Source organism: Chenopodium quinoa, unplaced genomic scaffold (genome assembly GCF_001683475.1).
Source record: "Chenopodium quinoa cultivar QQ74 unplaced genomic scaffold, ASM168347v1, whole genome shotgun sequence".
In the NCBI taxonomy this organism is placed as follows: Eukaryota; Viridiplantae; Streptophyta; class Magnoliopsida; order Caryophyllales; family Amaranthaceae; genus Chenopodium; species Chenopodium quinoa.
In genome coordinates, this window is record NW_018744593.1 from 2,904,265 (window position 1) to 2,918,501 (window position 14,237).

The window sequence follows — 14,237 nt, forward strand, 5'->3', positions numbered from 1 at the left end:
GGATTGGACTTGATTGAGTAAGTTTTTGAAATTTCAAGTTTTGGGTTGTCTTGTTACTTTATTCATCTTATGGTGAATGTGATATATTTTTCTAACCATTTGTGCAAATTAAGTTGATGTTGGTAACATGCTAGTTTTCCTTATCAGAAAAGTATTCTAGCAAAAATAATTGTGCACTATGGTAAGGAAATTTTAGACATGTAACAATCCTTGATAACTTGTGGAAATATCGAGGGGGATAGGCCTTAAGCCCATGTGGAAATATTAAAAGCATTACTTTCCTATTTCTATGGAACGTGTTGTAATGCTTGATTGAGGTTGAGCTTTTTTGAGTTCTTAATGGAAAAATAAGCCATTTGGCTTGGTGCTATTTGAGACACACTTGATTGATCCACCGTTTGAGGATGAGTCCTTAGACTCTTAATGAATCCAAATGTTTGAGTGGACGCACTAAAACTTTGGAATCGCCAATGTTTATGATTGTTGTGACTTGTGAGGTTGAGCATTATGCTCTTAATGATTTCATGATCTTGTGGGGGTTAATAGCTACAATGTAGCATTTGTTGAGTTCTTGTGAACATGTTCAAACCCCAATGACTAAGTGCTATTGAGAAGTGCTTGTGATTCACCTATGTGGTTGTAAAGACTAGCCATCTTTTATGGAAAACTTGGGCGAATTTCCTAGAGCCTCCACTAGAACTAAGGTGTATATGCTTGGCTATAAAAGAGCATATCACTTCGCGAAGTGTATATAAATTTTTGAGTGATGTATTCATGTGTTGTGTGGGGTCATGCACTAAACCTTGGAGTTTCAAGGTTTGTCCACTCCATGATTAAGAGCCTTTTGGGTTTTAAGAATTGTCCACCCTTAGACTTGTAGTTCATTGCCTCATACCACTAAGCACTAGATTTCAAATTACTTATGTAATATCTATGTGTTATGTACTAAACTCCTCTTATGCCCAATATGTTGCTTCAGATCTCTTTTTTGGTTTTTCTTTTTCTCCCTTTAGTGGGGGATTGTTGGATTAAATAAAATCCATGTTTTTAGAAGTTGATCAGTTTACTCCACAAGTAGGTTGTACAACGTTTTCCTCAAGTGGGTTGTGGAGTAGAATTTTTCATGTCTATTCTAGAAGTAAATTAGCTTACTCCACAAGTGGGTTGTGGCCAACACCAATTGCCCACAATTGGGTTGTGGAGTAGACTTTTTAATGTCTAAAGTCATTCTCTTGGTATTCTTCTTCTTTCTCTTGGATTCCCTTGTAACCCCCCCATTAAAGTGAATGATTATGGTGATTTAATCAAGTTCATTATTCTAATTTAGTCACCCCTTTGGTGTCTAGATTCATTCTTTGAAGCTCCTTTGCATTGTTTGTATAGATTGCTAGGAACATTTGCTCAATGAGAATAGACATCCTACAATATACTTATCCAGAAAGTGCTAAACACATTTCTTCTTCTTTTGGCATAAGTTTATATGGCTCCACCACTCACCCAAAAATGCCTTTGAATGAGAGTTGTGTGTAACCTTAGGGAACGTATCGGTGATACAATGTGCACCCCGATTGCGCCGGAATTCGTTTTCAAATTCAGTGACAAAATGTCACGCTACACCATTTTACTTTTATCAAACAAACACATTATTCTTATATTTTTGTAGCCTTTGAAACACTTATTTTACAACATGCTCAACGACACTTTTTTTTTATTTATTTATTTTTTAACAACAGCAAAACTGACAAATACAATTACAATGCGTTAGAAAACTTAACTAATCCAGTCCTACAAGTATTAGCTATCTAATGGGCACCCTGAACTTGCTCCCCCCGAACCTTGAGAATATTGCATATCTCTAGTTGATTCCCCAAACTTCTTATTTCCATAAACATCCAATGAAGGCTAATGTCTCCTTGGTGCATCTGCCGCAACATTGAAATAAGGTTTTCAGAGTCTAAGAAGATAAGTAACTTTGTAAAATTCTTATGTATTCCCCATTTGATATCTTCCAAAACATCTAAAGCCTCCGCATGCAAAGCTGAAATCCCTACACCAAAGTCACCCCCACCCTCCAATTCCATATCATCTAGCTCCAAAGGTAACTGTCCAACCTATACCAAGTCTTCCCCTCCTCTTATCCCATGAACCATCTACTTGGAGGATGCAATCCTATCGTACTGTCACTAATCCAAAAGGTTGTTTTAGCTTCCCTATAAAAACTTGACTGAAACCAAGGACAAAATGTGCTCCATAGTGTCATCATAAACTCTTAGAGTTCCCAAACGTCGAAGATCTGGCTTATTGAATTCCTCCATACATTGCAAAGCCCCAGAAATATTCAAGAAAATATCTCTAAGATATCCATTCATGCCTTGGAACACACGTTGGCACCTGGTAACCCACAAACCCCATAGGTTTGCCACAAAAGTACGAATATTCGTACTATCAATTCTATCCTGACTATAAAATAGCAGGATGCACTTTTGAATCCACTCTAAGCTAGCAGATTCACTTTCTTCATAGCGAATGTTAATGGGTAAATGATCCCAGACATATTTCGCCGGTGAGCATGAAACAAAATGGTGTTTAGAGTTCTCCACATCAGTTCCATAATAGTCACACATCCCATCCACCTACAACGAACAAATTAAAAGATTTGACTTAACTGCAATCCCATTCTTAACAATCTTTCATAAAAAAATACATAATTTTGGCGTAATTTCCAGGTGCCAAATCATCTTATAAAAATTATAGGGTTCCTTCCTGTGCAAAGGCTCATCTTCCTTGTTTAAATTTGTAAGGTATACGTAGCCTGACTTCGTAATGAAAATGTTTCGAGCTTTTTTGTGATTCCCTCGGGATACTGGTCACGCTCTTGGCCGGATGGACGCGGACACCTGCAAAACAAGGAATATTCCGTTTACCGGAATATTTGTCTCCGACGGTCAAGTTAGTTATCGAAAATGGAAAAGCTAGAGAGAGAAAGTAGAGAGAAGTTGGAGCTCTTAATGCTCTTTTTAATGTTATGTCACAATCCACCCCTCCCATCATAAATGATCGGGGTATTTATAGGGGTGGGAAATTGTGCCCCTTTAGGGTTATTACCCTAGAATTTCGTGCTCTGATTAGCGGCGCAATCAGGTGCTGGCAAGTGACCTAAGTGGGGCGCCGTTTTGTGGCTTTCTCGGGATTTGAGCCTCCTGATGTAAGGAGGCCCTTTACTCTCTTTTTTTAGGTGCTATTTAGGGTTTTACACGTGTCATCTTCCTATAGGGACATGTGTCGCCCTTTGATTAGGCCATGTGTCACTATTTGGTTGGTCTACGTGTGGGGGTAATTTTTACCCTAAACATTTGCCCCTCAGAGGGGGTGGCTCGTTCTTTACGGGCCGCCTCCTCTGATCTTCAACTCGTCCGAATATGTCCGAGTACACATGCATTTGAGTTTTTTTTATAGTAAGCAGACGATGCCGTCCGTCTATCAAGGGGATTTCTCCTTTGGACTGAACGTCTTGTTTGGTTAGCCTAATTTCCTTTAGAGGACTTTTTAAGTCTTAAATCGGGAGGACGAGTTGTGCCGACTAGCTTGAGAGGGAACATCTGTCCTCCGAATTTTTCGGAGTGTCGGTTTGAATTCTGCTGACCTGGTCGTCTATTTTGACGCGCCGTTAGAGTGTCCGTATTTCTTCCCGTCTTGGATGACGGAGCTGTTTTTTAACCATTTAATTTTTTTTGGAAAGTTACCGTTCAAATTCTTGGGCGAGAAAGTTGGTTTTACCATCTTGTCCCCATAAATTCGGCCTATAAATAGAAGAGGTTTGACTTCATTTTGGCACTTTGGAACTTTGAGAATTCTAGAGAAGTCAGAGCTTTTTAGAGAGAGAAAGTAATTTTCTTTGAATCTTCGAGAGCTCAGCCGTACATTTGAGGTTTCCGGTTAGATTTTTGAGTTTTCCGGTCAACCTTCAAGACTTTCAAAGACTTTCATCGTTTTCTACACGTACGGAGGTAACCGCCTGCTTTTCTTTACTTCTTTCCTTTTTTCTTTTACTTGTTTTTTGCTCGTATAACACTAACTGACACAACACTCGGCTTTGTCCATTTCTCCTCATGAGGCCGACCGTTCGCCGGGGACTGAGGAGTCTAGAGTGGACGGGGATGAGTCCTCCTCTCTATGGAGTGAGTCCATTCTAGTGTGTACCAACTCACCCCCTCATATTCTCTGTCCCTACAGTCGAACATGGCACGTACGAGGCAAACGTACGAACGAGACGTCCCCAGAAACCCTGATGGGAGTATGGTGGACCCTTTAGTCCCTTATAATCCGAGTGGTATGGACGGGGAGACCACAAATACAACCGCTGTTAGCGGTAGTGAATGTTATGTGGTCGAAGTGACTGCCTCTTTTGAAGAGCGCCAAAAGGGACAAGGCACCTTTTCTACCATAGAAGCGTCTGGGCGAATCCGGAACTACGCTTCCCTCAATTTGCCAGCTCGGTCATGATGCCGTCCGAGTTGTCATCTTCTGAAAGGCATCCCTCATCTTCTCAGGCGGACGTTGGGGCGGCGTCCATCCAAATTTCTAAACAACCCCCAACCCAAACTACCAGGTCGGCCAGGCCTAGAACTGGCATTCTTATTGCTGAACTGGCCGACCCGCCTCCTCGCAGCGCTCCTCCTTCTGGAAACTAGGGAGACGCTGGGGGAAAGAGAGATAAGGGCAAGGGGCCCTTGGTGCCTGAAGACATCATAATTTTTAGAGATGGCCAAGGCTCCAGAGGAGGGAGTTCGGCCGAAGCTGCTGAGCTGGACACGGTGTTGTCCTCCGAATTTGGGGTCGCTCCTCAAGCTGCTGAAGGAGAGGCTAAGAACCCGGACGCAGATCAGGCGGCCGAAGAACCAAATGCTGACAACTTCAAAGACCCGTACGCCTGTACGGTTGACGATACAGCCTTGTCCTTCTTGCACTCGAAGTTTGAGGAGTTCAAGAAGTTCCTCCTTCTAGGGAAAGGCTACGAAATCGTAGCGCCCACTCGCTTTTACTCGGTGGCCGCCTGGGAGAGCAAGCGGCAGTAGAAGAAATGATTCAGCATCTACCGTGCTGCTTTGGAAGTGGGGCTTCTCTTCCCCCTTCATCCATTCGTCTAGGAGCTCCTGGACGAGTACAACATTGCAATCTTCCAGCTGGTTCCGAACAGCTGGTTAAATATATTTTTGGCTATCTGGTGACGTGCCTTTGGCAAGGCTTCAAGCCGGACGTCCCATTTTTTTGTGAGATGCATTCCGTGGTCCGCCTGGATGCTGGCACGGACGGGTGGTTTATCTTGAGCACCTAGAGTGATTATATGGTGGTGATGGATAGGGCGTCCAAATGGCAAGACTGGAAGCACAGATTCTACCGCATTAAGGCAAAGGATGAACGGGTTAACTTGCGGATGAATCGGTTCAATGCCGATCCAATCCAGCTCGGTCACGGGCAGCATATACCTAGCAAGCCGCCCTTCCACCTTGACTATATGCACCAACTGGTCTACTTCGGAGTCAGAAAGGTAGTCTGGGATGGAAAGACAGTGATCGTGCCACGCAATTGGATTTCACTGGCCGTGAGGCTTAAGAACCTATTTTTCATGTCGGCTTGTGGCCTATACCAGAACTACTATCAAGGTGGAATCTTCTGACTTAGCCGTTTGAATGCAGTTTGCAACATAGAAATATTCTAACATTTTTTCCACGTTTTCTTCTTCAGACAAAGCTCTCGGAATGCTGGATCCAGAGCAGAAAGGTGAGGTTGACATGTCTGACCTGGACTTGGCATGGTACAAACTCTGCCAACAACAATACGACCAGGCTAAGGAGGTAACGGCAACTTGTTCTCCTCTTCCCCTTTTTTTTCGAGTTGTTGTGTGGGAAGAAGAGTACTTCCTCATTTTACTCGGACGCAATTTAACATGTTTTTGCGCCAAGCTGGTATGTTAGGAGAGGTATCCTATCCATTTCACTCGGACGCTGTCTTTTGCACGTGTTGCCTGAGTAGGTTTGTTGGGATGGTGTTCCTTCTCAACTTTATTCGGACATTTGTTCATTTCATTTGACTTTATTTTGTTTCTTTCAGGCGGCCACTCCCTCTCCCCGGTCAAAGAGAAAGCACATCTTCTGCTTCTAAGGACGGCCAACCGTCTAAAGCCAAGAAAACAATAGCCATCAGGGCCAAGTCTTCCACCAAAGCGGCCAAGGCCACGCCGCAGACTGCTTCGAAGCATTCTGAAGGAGAGAAACCCCAGCTGTCACCTAGTGGGGTCTCCAAGCCCGTGGATTTGTAAACTGAGGTGGTCCACGATGAGTCTGTTCATAAGGACGATGGGGGTAAGTTGTCCCCGGCAAAAATGACCGGCAACCTGGCCTCGATTCCACATGTCGAGGTGATTGATAAATCTGAGTGGCAGAATGCTGCTTCTTAGTCGGCCGTAGGACAAAGCGGCCGCTCACAAGAGGAAGGGGACGTCCCAATACCCCCTCCTTCCTTCAACCTTTCAACTCCTCCATCTTTCTCGGACGGTAAGCTGATTTTTTAACCGGCTGTTGACTTGTGTTTTTAAGAACTTGCTTGTTCAGTCTAACAATCTTCTTGGTTTTGCGTAGACATTGCCGAGGAGATGCACATGAAGCTACCCGGCCAGTCGCTCATAGGTGCTAACCGGAAAGCTATTAGGGAGGCCATGCTACGGGCCGTCCCTAAGGAGTAATGGGACAAATTCTGCGGGATACATGAGGGCTTCCTTGGCCCAATGATCAACTGTAGTGCCGAGGTAGCATTTTCTAACTTCCCATGGCTTATTTTAATTTCATACTTAGATTATTTTTGTTGATGCATTTCCGTCCGAATGCAAATCTTCCTTAGGCTCAGCGCCTTCCTAGAGTGGAAGGATAAGGAGAATGAGAAGATCAAGGTGGCTTGGGTCACCATCAACCGGCTCCAAGACGAGAAAAACGGCAACCTGGCCCTGCAGAAGATTCATTACGAGCAGACCCAGAAGGCTTTTTCCGAGAAGTCGGCTCGGTAAACTGAGGGCATTGTCAAAATAGGCAATGCACTCCGACTAGAGCAGCTGGCGAGGCAGGCGCTTCAACAGGAACGGGACGAGGCGGTTGCTAATGCCTCTCAGTGGAAGGAGGGCTTTGAAGCCTCCGAGGAACTAAAAAGCGAGTTGGCCTCGTCCTAAGAAGCTCTACAGTCGGCCTTGGATCAAGTGGACTCCCTCAAACTTGAGGTCGAGAATTTGAACAAGTCCATTGCGGACTTGTCGGGGTAGCTAAAGGCCCCTTCGCCGATAGATCCCATGGAGGTCATCCGAATCGAACATAGGGCCGAGGAAAAGTTGAAGAGCCGCTTCTACGAGGTCTTATCCTTGGTGGTCGAAGAGGGCACAAATGCTTACTATGAGGAATGCTTCACTAAGCGCCTCAACTTTGTCTTCCTCAAGGAGGAGGCCGAGGCTGCCGGGCAACCTCCTCCAGTCCTTGATGAGATTTCCTCTGATTCTAAAGTCGAGGAAGACAATGATGAGGAGGAGCAGGAGCCGTGTGATGAGGAGGAGCCGACCGAAGGGAAGTCTACTGAAGCTGCGTCCAGCAACGGGAAGCCGGTCGACGAGGGGCCTGCCAAAGGTGACAAGCCAGCTGAGTGAAGAGCTCAGGTCCTCTAACAGCTGTTTAAAAGCTTTCAATACTTAGTTTTCATTTCTGGCCGCCTGTTTTGAGCGGCCATGTAATATACTCTTTCTAATTTGCCGCCTGTTTTAAGCGACTTTGATTTATGCAATTTTCTTTTTTATTTTCATACTTTTTTCAAACAATTTTTTCATGCTTTATGCTTTTGCGTACAAATGAAGGTTTTTAAATTTTTTTTTTAATTTTTTTTAATTTTTTTTTACTGGGGGTATGCCCCTTTATTTGGCGTTTGCCTAGTCCATATTCTGAGGAGTTTGATTAACTTAGTAGATTTTATACCTTGAAGGGTATGGGAACTAATAAGTTAATCAAATCATAACAATGATTGCCCTTGAACTAGGTAAATGCCGAATCAACTTTGGTTAAATGGTCGTTTTATTGCCGTATACTGAGTCGACCTTTGATACTATCTCTCGGACGTTTTCATGAAATTTCAAGTAATTTCTCAACTTGATTATTTCTAAATGTTGGCTGGGCTCGGACACCTGGCCATGCTCTTGCCCCCCTTTTTTGGGTAAAATTACCTTAGACAATCTTTGTTTTTCTCTCGTCTGGCCATTCTATGGCCAGATGGAACGATTAGCTTTTTAGCTTTTTTGGCCAAGTAGCTTAACTAAGGATGCCCTTAAGCATTTAATTCGGCCGCTTGATCATGTCCTTCTTTAAGGCCGAGTTGCTATGTTGCAAGCATCTTCGAATTTCTTTTTAAGCGGCTTACATTGTTCTGTATTACTTATTCGGCTTTGCCCTCTTCAAGGGTCGAGCTGCTATCTTGCAAGCCACCCTTGTTTCTGTTTTTAGTCGGCATTTCTGCTTAACACTAAGTAAATGTACAAAGTAAATGACAAATATAACAATGTTTGACTTTTCATTAATATTGTCAAAATTACACTGTTGCGGCCGTAGGGCTTTAATTACATGGCTTGGTCGTCTAGACCTAGTTGTATACAACTTTTGGCTAAGCACAAAACTTTAAATAATATATTTTTTCAGATTGTCCATATTCCAAGTATGAGGAATAGGACGACCATCTAAGGCTTCGAGACGGTAGGTACCGTCTCGTACTTCTTCTTTGATTCGGTAAGGCCCTTCCCAGTTCGAGGTTAACTTTCCATCTTCATTGGCTCGGTCTACCGCTTCCATTTTTCTCAAGACCAAGTTTCCAATCTTCAGCGGCCGCTTAGACACATTTCGGTTATATGCCCTTGTCATCCTTAGGCGGTAAATTTCATGTCTAAGTGTCGCATTGCCCCTAGCCTCTGGAAGGAAATCTAGGGCGGTCTTCATGGCTTCCCAATTGGCTGATTCATCATATAACATCACTCGGAGAGTGGGTTCGTACATCTCAATTGGGAGCACAACTTCAACCCCATAAACTAGGAAGAATGGAGTTTCCCCTGTTGAACTTTTTGCTATAGTTCAAATGGACCATAGCACATTGACCAGCTCATCAGCCTATAGGCCGCCTGCCTTTTCAAGCTTTCGCTTGATGCCATTGGAGATCACCTTGTTACATATTTCAACTTGGCCGTTGGCCTTTGGGCGTTCGACCGAGGCAAAACAATGTGTTATTCCCTGGTCGATTAACTAATTTTTGAGTTGGCCGGTTTCGAATTGAGGTCCATTGTTGAACACAATTGATTGCGGCATACCAAAGTGTGTGATAATCCTCTTCCAGATGAAGGCAGATACATCCGTCCATTTGATCCCTTGGACGGCCTCAGCTTCGACCCACTTTGTGAAGTAGTCAACAACTATAACACATACCGCCTTTGTCCATGCCCCATTTTGCAAAGGGAAGTGGAGTGCTTATGGCCGACAAGCTATTTGACGAGCGGTGAATGAGAGTTGCAAATCTCTGGCATTTGTCACATTTTTTCACCATTTTCATGGCGTCTGAATTCATGCTCGGCCAGTAATACCACAGGTGGGTAATGTTTTCAGCTAAAGTTCGTCCTCCTATGTGTGATCCGCAATGCCCCTGGTGGAGGTCATCCAGCACTTCATGCCCCTTCTCAGGCGTAATACATTTCAAATATGGTTTCACAAAGGATTTTTTTGAACAAGTCTTCCCCTTTCATTTCAAACCATGCCGCCTTTTTCTTCATTAGCCAGCTCTCTTTTGGGTCGCCCGAAAGGACCCCGTCCTTGAGGTAGGAGACAATTCCGTCCATCCATGCGGAACTACTGTCAATGATTTGCACTGGATCTTGGAGTTCGCCTGATGATTTCCTTAAATTCCCAAAACACAGATCTTGGAGTATCACATGATGCCGTGGAGGCTAGCTTGGAGAGGGCGTCCGCCTGATGATTTCGGACCAGGGGACTTGTTGCAGCGTGAAGTGATCCAGGCCCTCAGCCTCATCCTTCACCATCTGAAGATACTTCATCATGGCCGGCTCTGAATTCTAAGGCCCATTTAAGCATTCGTCCACTAGCCTCCAATGTTGTGAACGACTTCTTCAACTATGGGTATATGTAGACCACAATCGAATGAGCAAGAAAGTATGGCCTTAGCTTCTTTGATGCCATGAACAATGCCAAGCCAAATTTTTCAATGGGGGAATACCTAAGCTCAACATTGTGCAAGACATGGCTTATGAAATATACTAGGATCTGATGGACGTCCCTTTCAGCAAGCAGGATGACACTTATGGAATGATATGAAATTGCCAGGTACATGTGTAGCTTCTAATCTTTGAGCGGACTAATGAGCCAAGGAAGGGTATGAAAATGGTCTTTCAACTGTACGAAGGCTTCCTCGGCCTCCTCTGTCCACTCACACATAGCTTTCTTCTTTATAATCTGGAAAAAATAACGGCACTTATCCCCTGATCTTGACAGAAATCGTCCAAGTGCGGCTAATAGCCGGTCAACCTTTGAACTTCTTTTATGGTTCTTGGCAATTTCATGTCTAAGACCGCCTGGATCTTCTCAGGGTTGGCCTCAATGCCTTGCTGGTCAATCAAAAATCCGAGAAATTTGCCGGACTCAACACCGAAGACACACTTCTTTGAATTTAACTTCATCTTATGCCGCCTGAGTTCAGTAAATGTTTCTCGGAGGTCCTTCAGATGGTCGGCCGACCTTTTTAACTTAACAACCATATCATCAATATACGCTTCCATGTTCCGGCCGATTTGATCTTTAAAGACCATATTCACAAGTCTCTGAAATGTGGTAGGGGCATTCTTCAGACCGAATGGCATAACTTTGTAGCAATATAGCCCCTGCTCAGTCACAAACGCTGTTTTTTCTTGATCCTCTTTCCACAAAGGGATCTGGTGGAATCTGGAGTATGCGTCCATAAAACTCATCAAGGCATGACCGGCCGTTGAATCAACCAGTCAGTCTATTTTAGGCAAGGGAAAGCTATCCTTAGGGCATGCCTTGTTGAGATCGGTGTAATCTACACACATTCTCCAAGTTTCATTAGGCTTTTTCACAAGAACCACATTGGCTACCCAATCAAGGTAGTAACATTCCCAAATGAAACCTACGTCTAGCAACTTTTTAACTTCTGCCCGCTGCCGTCTGATTCCTCTCTTCTCCATGATTTCTCTTTTTCTGCCGGACAGGCTTAATAGCCGGATTCACGACCAACTTATGTACGGCCAGGTCTGGACTGATGCCCGGCATTTCATGAACTTTAAAAGCAAACACATCTCTGAACTCTTTTAACAATTTTACTAAGTCATTTCCAAGTAATCCCATAGCCACAATGCCTACTTTGACCGTCCGATCAGGTTGGTCTGGGTCGAGCACTATGTCTTTATGATCGTCGGCCAGCTGCGGTCTTAGCTCTTCTGGCCGACCGACGGTCATTAGCTGCTATGCTTGCTCTTTCTTGATCAACTTATGCTTCCGGCCCACCTGGTATGTTTGGAGAGACCCCTCTTCGGAATTTCGCTCGGACGCTTTCCCTTGTCCGCGTGCTGACAGCCAGCTGATTACATTCCTTAGCCATTTTTCAGTTTCCCTGAATAGAACCTATCTTCCCGTCCGAACGCTCAAACTTCATCAGCATTAAATGAGGGACGGTTACTGCCTTTGCTGATGTCAGAGTTGGACGGTTGATGATAACATTGTAGCCCGTAAGCTCCTTAACAACTAGGAAGTGGACGACCATGTCCCTTCCTTCCCCTCTTGGCCCAAATCGGACGGGAAAATCAATTCGTCCGACCGGGTGGATGATACTTCCCCCAAACCCAACCAACGGGTGGGAGACATCCTTGAGGGCATCTTCTGGAAACTTTAAGTTCTTCAGACAAGCCAAACTAATGATATCGGACGAGCTGCCCTTATCTATCAGCACCCGGCCGACCTCTAAGTTGGCGACTTTGAGGATGAACACCATAGGGTCATTGTGAGGGGCTTTGATCTCGCCTCGGTCTGCGAATCTAAAAAGGGCTCGGCCTTCACCCCTTCGGTGTACATCACATTCTTAAATTTCCAAGCATCTTGCTTGATTCCTTTCATGATTGGGCCACATGCAGCAAAGCCGCCTGATATAACGACCATAAACCCTGAGTCAGTACTATTTCCGTCATCATCCTTTTCTTTGTTTTTCTTCTTCTCGGATTTGTTGTCTGTCTGAGAATATGTGAACTTGGACTTCAGAACGTATGAGTTGAGCATGCCCTTCTCGGCCAGCTTATCAAGCAATCTCTTCAGATTGTTGCAGTCGTTGAGTCATGCCCCACATCTTTGTGGTAATGACAGTACTTGTTCTTGTTTTTTGTACTAAGCCGGCCTTCTCAAAGGCTAAGGCTTTTCAAACTCGAACTTGTCTTTGATTTCCATCAAAATTGAATAACAATCCTTGTTGTATTCATACTGGGGCTCGTACGTCTTAGCTTTCTTTGATTTTGTCCGTTGGGAGTCGGCCACCCTGACTTCTTTGCTCTTGCTGCTTCCTTCTTTCTTTTTTCCAGCCGAGTCTTGCTGGGTGGTTTCTTCTTCTCAGCTCCCTTGGCTGGCACTTTTGATTTCGTAAGCACTTAAAAATCATCTACCTCAATATAGGATTCAGTCTCTCGTAGAACACTTGCGTATGTCCGAATCTTTTTTCCAGCCAAGTCAAACTTGAAGCCATTATTCCTTAATCCTCGGAGGAACTCCGATTAGGCCATTTCATCGGGCATATTTTGAATTTGGGCTTTCTCTTGATTGAACCTCTGAACGTACAAACGCAAACCCTCGTTCTTTCCTTGGACTATGGTTTCCAAGTTAAGACTGGTCTTCCGTGGTGGAATATTATAAGAAAAGTTTCCAACAAATAGCAGGCTGAGAGTAGTAAAGCAATTGATGCATCCGTCCGGCAGGCTATTGAACCAGTCTTGAGCCACGCCCTTGAGGGTGGCCGGGGAAGCATTTGCACCAGGTGGCATCATCTACACTTTTTAAGTACATCAGATTTCTGTACGAGGTGAAATGTTCTTCTGGGTTGCCCGTACCATCATAGGCGCCCACAAGTACACTTTTCACCTTCATTGGTGGAGGAGAGTTGAGAATCCCTTTAGAAAACGGAGGCAATTTGTCACCAAGATTCAACAAGCACATTTGCCAATCAATGGGCTGAGGTTGTGCGGTTGGTCCGCCCAGTATGGCTGGCCATACTGCCCGTACTACCCAAAGATAGGGGGAGCAGGCGGCAGAATTGTGCCATAATTCTGATATTGAAATGGCTGAGTTAGAGGACTGGGGTTGGAGTATGGTGAGCTTGACTTCTGCTGGTCCTGGCCGAGTTGGTAGGCTTGGAGAGAGTATAGCCAGAGAAATCATCCAGCATAGTGGGAGTAGAGGATGTGTCCGAGTAGATTTCCCGCTCCCGCTGCTTGTGCCGGATATAGTCTCTCGCATCCCTCCAGCGTTTGGACGGCCTAGCCAGCTCTTTCTGAGGCTGCTTGATCTACCCCCCAGCCAACTGTGTTTTCTCAAGGAGCTTGGACCAGTTCGTCCGAGGCACCCTTGGTGACCTTACATGTCGTCGGAATGGGGTATTCCCAGCATCTTCAGCATTGACCGTCTTGCCCTGAGTTTTCTTTTGAGCACCTTCTCCTTCCCATCTGGACGACTATCTATAAGAAGAAGGGATCTTACTCTCAAGCTCCCTTCGGAGCTTGTTTAAGGCCGCCTTCAAGGAACCACTAGTCACCGGAGGATCCTTGGCCTCATGAAATAAAGCAGTCAAAGGATTGCTTGTATTGATTGTAGCAATAAGATTCTCTACATGCTTGTCTTGACTAGGACCGGGACCAGTATTGGGTGTCTGACCATCTTTTGCCATAACGGACGAGTATCCCCACAGACGGCGCCAAATGTTTCAGGGTTTTTTTTTATTCCCTCGGGATACTGGTCACGCTCTCGGCCGGATGGATGTGGACACCTGCAAAACAACGAATATTCCGTTTACCGGAATATTCGCCTCCGACGGTCAAGTTAGTGATCAGAAACGGAAAAGCTAGAGAGAGAAAGTAGAGAGAAGCTGGAGCTCTTAATGCTCTTTTT